Raw genomic sequence first — 6000 nt, 5'->3', positions numbered from 1 at the left:
CCTTGTGGGGTCCCTGGGTTTTGGGGCTCTGTCAAAAACACTTCTCACCTCTTTAGTCTCCTCCATGTTGCAACCTAGAGACTGACACATGGCCTTGCTCTGGGGATGCTTTGGCTCATGTTTGCTGTCCTTTCTATTTCTCTTTCATTCCTAATATTGAGAAGCTACCTGTGAGGCTGTTAGCATTTATCCAGCACCAAAATTTTCCCAGCCTATCTAAACCTCCTGGAGCTAGCAGTGGTTATCTTGCTGTGCTGTGGCATGGCCGTACTGTGGCATGGCCATGCAGTGCAGGAGCAGGGGAGGTGTACACAAAGTCACGGTCTGAACCAAAGCCAGCTAAGGAAGGTGATGGAAATAGAGATAAAGCTAGGAGAGCAAATGGAATATCTTGTGCACAAAGCTACACAGGACAGCTGAAGAAAGCAAGCTCTACTGTTCCTGTAGTGGGGCAGGGCATTAGGATGAGGCAGATGAGCGTAAGAGAGAGGATTTCTGGTTCAGATTATTCAGCTGCAGGCAGGCAGTTAATGCCACTTCATGCCCTCACCTCCTTGCAAGCTCCACCCAAAGTTTGGGCTGTGAGTGGAAGGCTAATGTGAACAAGAATGAGTTGCATTTTTAAACTTGAACTGATGACTAAGGAAAAGAAGAAGGAGACAGTCAGGGTTATATCTTAGCAAACAGGCATGCATGTCTTGGAAAACACTGCTTTGCAGCTGTGCATTGAAGGGCAGTGAGGAAGGGTACACATATTTGCATTCTGCATTTTTCCCAGAAGCTTCTCAAAAAAATCCTGTAGCTGAATGAAAGACTTCCACCCGGATGGTCATGTTCAGCATCTTGACAGCACACTCTTGGCGCTATTGTGCAAGTAGCACTTTTTACTGTGAGAATGCTCAGTTTCCCTGAAGCCTCATTTGCTGAGGGTCTTGTAACTGTCCCCCTGCTCCTCCTGGCTGCTGGGGCTTCAACGACGAACATGCTGGTCAGGTTCCTGGAAGGAGCTACATCCCCACCCAGCTCACAGCCAAGCATTACAGCCAAGCTGATCCCTGCAGGTCTGTGTTCTGATTGTTTGAAGGTGCACTAGACCCTGAAGCCTTCATTTATTTATTTATTTTAAACAAGCTAAACAAGAGATCCCTCCTATGCTGTCTGGCTCTGACAACTGTGCTAATACTAGCAACTTTGCCCCAGGCCACTGGTCAGAATTGAAACCGAACAACACCAAATGTCACTTGGTGAGTTGGTTATGACAGGAAGACGTGGAATGGAAAGTGTTGTGGTTTTTTTTCTTCACACAAACTATAATATGCTCTTCCTTTCTCTAAGCAGTTCTTTTGCTGGACTTAGATCCTAAAGGGCTGAGACCCAACAAGGGGGCTGTGAGAAAAGGAAAAATGTGAACAGAAAATAATGTTTGGGGCTCACTCGCTTCAGCTTTAGATTTAGAGCCTAAGGGGACTAGAAAAAATAGGAGCAATTGAGTAGGGAGAAAGCTATGGAATACAAAGTAATTGTAATTCCACAAATGAAAAATTAAATTTAAAGTCTCCATTTCTACTCCAAATTGAATTCATATGGTGACAAACTTGCCCTTAATAGTAAAAATAAACAGATATGACAAGAAGTGAAATTCTCCACTGCTGAATAAAGCATCCTGTTTATCAATTGTCATCACAGGCTCCTGAACACTAAGGCACTAAGAAAACATTTATGTTTGAGACCTAATGTTTAAAAGCTACATTAGTGTCCTATTGGAATCAATGCAGAAAAATAAATGTATATTTATTATTTTTGTTGCTATCTCCTCCCCAGTCATCCTGTCTATAACTGCAGTGCACCCCTCCAAAACTCAGGTCCCTCTGAAGGAACTGGGGGTTGTGTTCCTCTCTTCTTGTTCAGCTGCTGTTGACAAATATGAGTGTCATTCACAAACTGCTGGCAAAGCATATATGAATGAAGAATATGAAACTCTAGTCAGATGCTGCACTTCCAGATCAGCTGAGTATTCCAGCATATCACTGAGGCCAACTAGCCTGCACAGCACCATTCATAGAAAAGGAAGTCTGAGCACATTCCCTGAGACAGCTCTGCAGGCTTGAAAAGTTAAGTTGTAAAAGGCAAAACCAGTAAGCACCATGGAGCAAGTTCTGGACAGAGAAGGCAAGGACCAAGCTGTGCACACACCAGTGCACCAAGAGGCTGTCTCCTGCGCTGTGCTGCAAGGATGCAGCTGAGTACTGACAGAGGCAGCAGCAGTTTTGCTATCTCTTGGGTTTTCTCCTATGGCAGGGGTGGCAGGATCTGTGTGGGGAAGCAGCTGGGAAGCCCTGGGACAGTTGTTCCCTATGGGTTCAGGATGGCATACTGCATGCATCACATGCCCTTTGCTCCAGGTCTGCCGTAGGCAAAGTCGGTAGCAGGCAGGGCAGCACCACCACTGATTCATTCACTAAACTACAGATGTGACATCTGCCATCTTGGGCACTTTTTGACTGTTGGAGATCATATCAGAGGTTTTAAAACAGTTTTCCTAAAGAGTTTTCCAGTTCTTTATACAGTGCCTGCTAAAAAGAACGGTGGGTACAACGTCTTTTGTGCACTGCTGATTTTTGCTGAATGTTCATTTTCTGTTTGCAGTAAAGGTATGCCCACCTGTTGTGCTGAACTGAACATCCCCTAAATGAGCTGTCAGCTTGAGCATTACAAGCATTGAAGCCAATTTAGCTATGTATGCTATCCAAATAGTAGGTGAAGCATCATACTCCTTGTAGTACTTAAGGTTGTCTCACTTGAAAGCACATTAGGCACTTCTAAGCTGTTATGCCACATAGACAGTATGTCAGTGCTAATGAAGCTTTGGAAAGTCTCAAATAATTCTATCTGTGAAATACAGGCAATTCTTACGTTTGTCTCTCTTTGGGGGTGGCAAGGGCCCACAGCTAACTGTGTCATTAAATATAGAGATAGGAAGGTAGTTATTTTGTCCTTCGGAATAATAATTATGTTACTCACTGTGGCTCCATAGAAGCCAGGCTGGCTAGGCAATCACTGTGCTGTGATGATAGCTGGTTGCATGTGGTAGGTTGGAACAATGAAAGCTGTCAGGCAGGAATACTAATTGATAATGTAAATGGGAACTGCACTCAGCTCTTCTGAAAGTGAAATTAATTAGAGCTGTGAGACTTTTGGCAGAAGATGAAAATTCTTTGCAACTGAATTTTTACAAAAATAGATTTAGTTTACTGACATTCCATAGAATCACAAAATCATAGAATGGTTTGGGTTGGAAGGGACCTTTCAAGGCCATCTCCTTCAACCCTCCTGCAATGAGCAGGGACATCTTCAAATAGCTTAGGTTGCTCAGAGCACCCTCCAGCCTGACCTTGAATGTTTCCGGAGATGGGGCATCCACAACCTCTCTGGACAACCTGCTCCAGTGTTTCACCACACACATCATGAAAATTTGCTTCCTTATGTCTAGTCTAAATCTACCCTCTTTTAGTTTACCCTATCACTATAGGCCCTATTGTTGGTCCCTACCTTTCTCATAAGCCCTCTTTAAGTAATGGAAGGCTGCAGTAAAGTCTCCCCTGAGCCTTCTCTTCCTGAGGTCAGACAAGCCCATCTCTCTCAGCCTGTCTTCATCGAGAGGTGCTGCAGCCCACAGAGCATCTTTGTGGCCCTCCTCTGGACCCACTTCAACAGGCCCACATCCCTCTTGTGTTGGGGGCCCCAGAGCTGAATGCAATACTCCAGGTGGGGTCTCACGAGTGCAGAGTAGAGGAGGAGAATCACCTCCTTCGACCTGCTGGTCACTCTCCTTTTATGCAGCCCAGGATATGATTGGCTTCCTGGGCTGCAAGTGCATGCTGCCAGCTCATATCCAGCTTTAATTTGCCATTTAATATAGATGTTAATACTAGCTTTTAATTTACCTTACAAAGGTTTTTCAGTTCTAGGATAAGGTTTGTGGTATAAGACAGATACATACGCCTAAAAATAGGCAGGATGTTGAGGCTCCTTTGCCTATGGCACGCACTCCGATCCAAAGGAGCAATTTGAAATGGGGCCTCTTGCAAATGAGTGCACCAACCACTCCTGACTTGGATAGGCTTGCTCCAATTCTTGTAGTTTCTGAAAGATCTGACTTGAAATCTAATGTGAATAGAATTTGATCTTGTGTGCTTTAAGTCCTGACTTTTCATTAAAAGGAATTTCTTAACCAGACAATGTAGAAGAAATTTGATATGAAATATTTTAAAAGATTCTCTAAGGTTTTCCTGCCATCAAAGGTTCAGAAGTGTGCATGATTGTGTAATATCACGAGAAAGACCTTTCAGGATCTCAGGTTCATTTCAGAAGATTAGATCAGGTCCCTAGGTCTTATTTTTTTCTATGAGACTATATTTGTTTTTAACAAAAGCATTTACAGGAACTGTTTTCTTCACAACAGTTTTTTTTTTCCCCGGCACTTTCATTCCTTCCGGTACCTGAAGTCTATCTCCAGAAAAACCACAAAAAACCAGAAGTAAACTGCTGAGATTGATTGTTAAGCTCTGGTAATCAGAGATGGCAGATGACAAATTTAATTGTGTTGCAGTATTACTAGCATGGTTTTCTGTGTGAGACACTGCGTACATAGTGAAGCACACAAAGAAAGAAGGACGGTAATCAAAATGAGACAAGAGCTAATCTTGCCCCATTGAAATTAATAGAATTGTTGCTACAGGCTAACAGATGTGAAGAGTCTGTCTTGATCTAAGTAAAAGGAAGTAAAAACATTTTTCCCAAGAGCACGCAAGACTCTCACAGAGCGTTTACCATCGATGCTGGTGATCATATGGACCCTCTCTCAATACACAGACATACTGTGATTTTTTTAGACTAAGAGAGATTAAGATATGCATAAACATTTGCATTAAGGGTTAAAAAGTAAAACCAGGTGGTAGCAGAATAACAGGAATCAGAAGACAGCTAGGTTTGCAGGCATATCAATGTGTTGAAAGAGCCTGGTCATCTTGACAACAGTGACCTTTCTGGTGAAAGGTTTACTTTTACTTACCACTGCATCTTGTCTCTTGCCCTTCTTATGCATCAAAGAAACCCCAGCATTTTTATTACTGTTTGTTGATGTTATTTAAACCTGAAATCTTTGCCTTTCCCAGTCCTTTTATGGAAGGATTGGTGTTCCATTTCTGCCCTTGCAGTACAGCCACAAGCTTAATCAGCAGCAGAGCTCCTAACCTAAACTTGTCTCTCACTGCTGGAGAGCCAGCCAGTCCCACAGATGTCTGCAAGACTGGCCACTTTGCTGTGCTGATAACAGGCCTAGAATTGTACAGTCTGCTGCCCCTAACAGATAGGGCAAGGCACATGTGCAAATGGTATTTATTTTCACCCCAGATAGGAACATACGTCACCTCCAAGAGCAAAGCTGTGATGCAGAAAGAAAAAGAAATTAGGTTTTTCATTCAAGGTGCTGTGCAAAATGAATTTTAAGGGAGAACTAAATCCTAGCTCCTGGAGAGATACATACTTATACTGATCAATATATAGCTACCTATCTGTCCAACAGCCAGCATTTATCTAATCATTCAGCAAAGAATTCATCCTATCACAGGAAGCTATTACCCTTGGTAGCTCTCAGGACCATATCAGCACTCCTGTAATTACATTTGCACTCATTGTTATGGAAGAAAGGAACTATTTATTCTCAAAAAGGAGAAATATGTTTGGGCATGTCCAGTGAAAACTGAAGTTACATAATTTGTTACAATGCAGAAGTGAGACTGCCTTCAGGCACCAGTGAAACGTGACCAGTAAATATACAGCGAACATGCTGATAAGACTATCTGTCATGGTCAGGTATGCAGAAGCTGAAGAATGAATACAGAGCATATTTACTTCTGTTATATTTTACTGTAGCCAGCTAATCTTAATATTCTGTAGCATCTTTCAAGAAAGGATAAATATTTCATTGAGCTTGTCAGC

This window comes from Strigops habroptila, chromosome 1 (assembly GCF_004027225.2).
Source record: "Strigops habroptila isolate Jane chromosome 1, bStrHab1.2.pri, whole genome shotgun sequence".
Taxonomy (NCBI): domain Eukaryota; kingdom Metazoa; phylum Chordata; class Aves; order Psittaciformes; family Psittacidae; genus Strigops; species Strigops habroptila.
The sequence above is the reverse complement of the archived record's forward strand: the minus strand, read 5'-3'. Positions refer to the sequence as shown.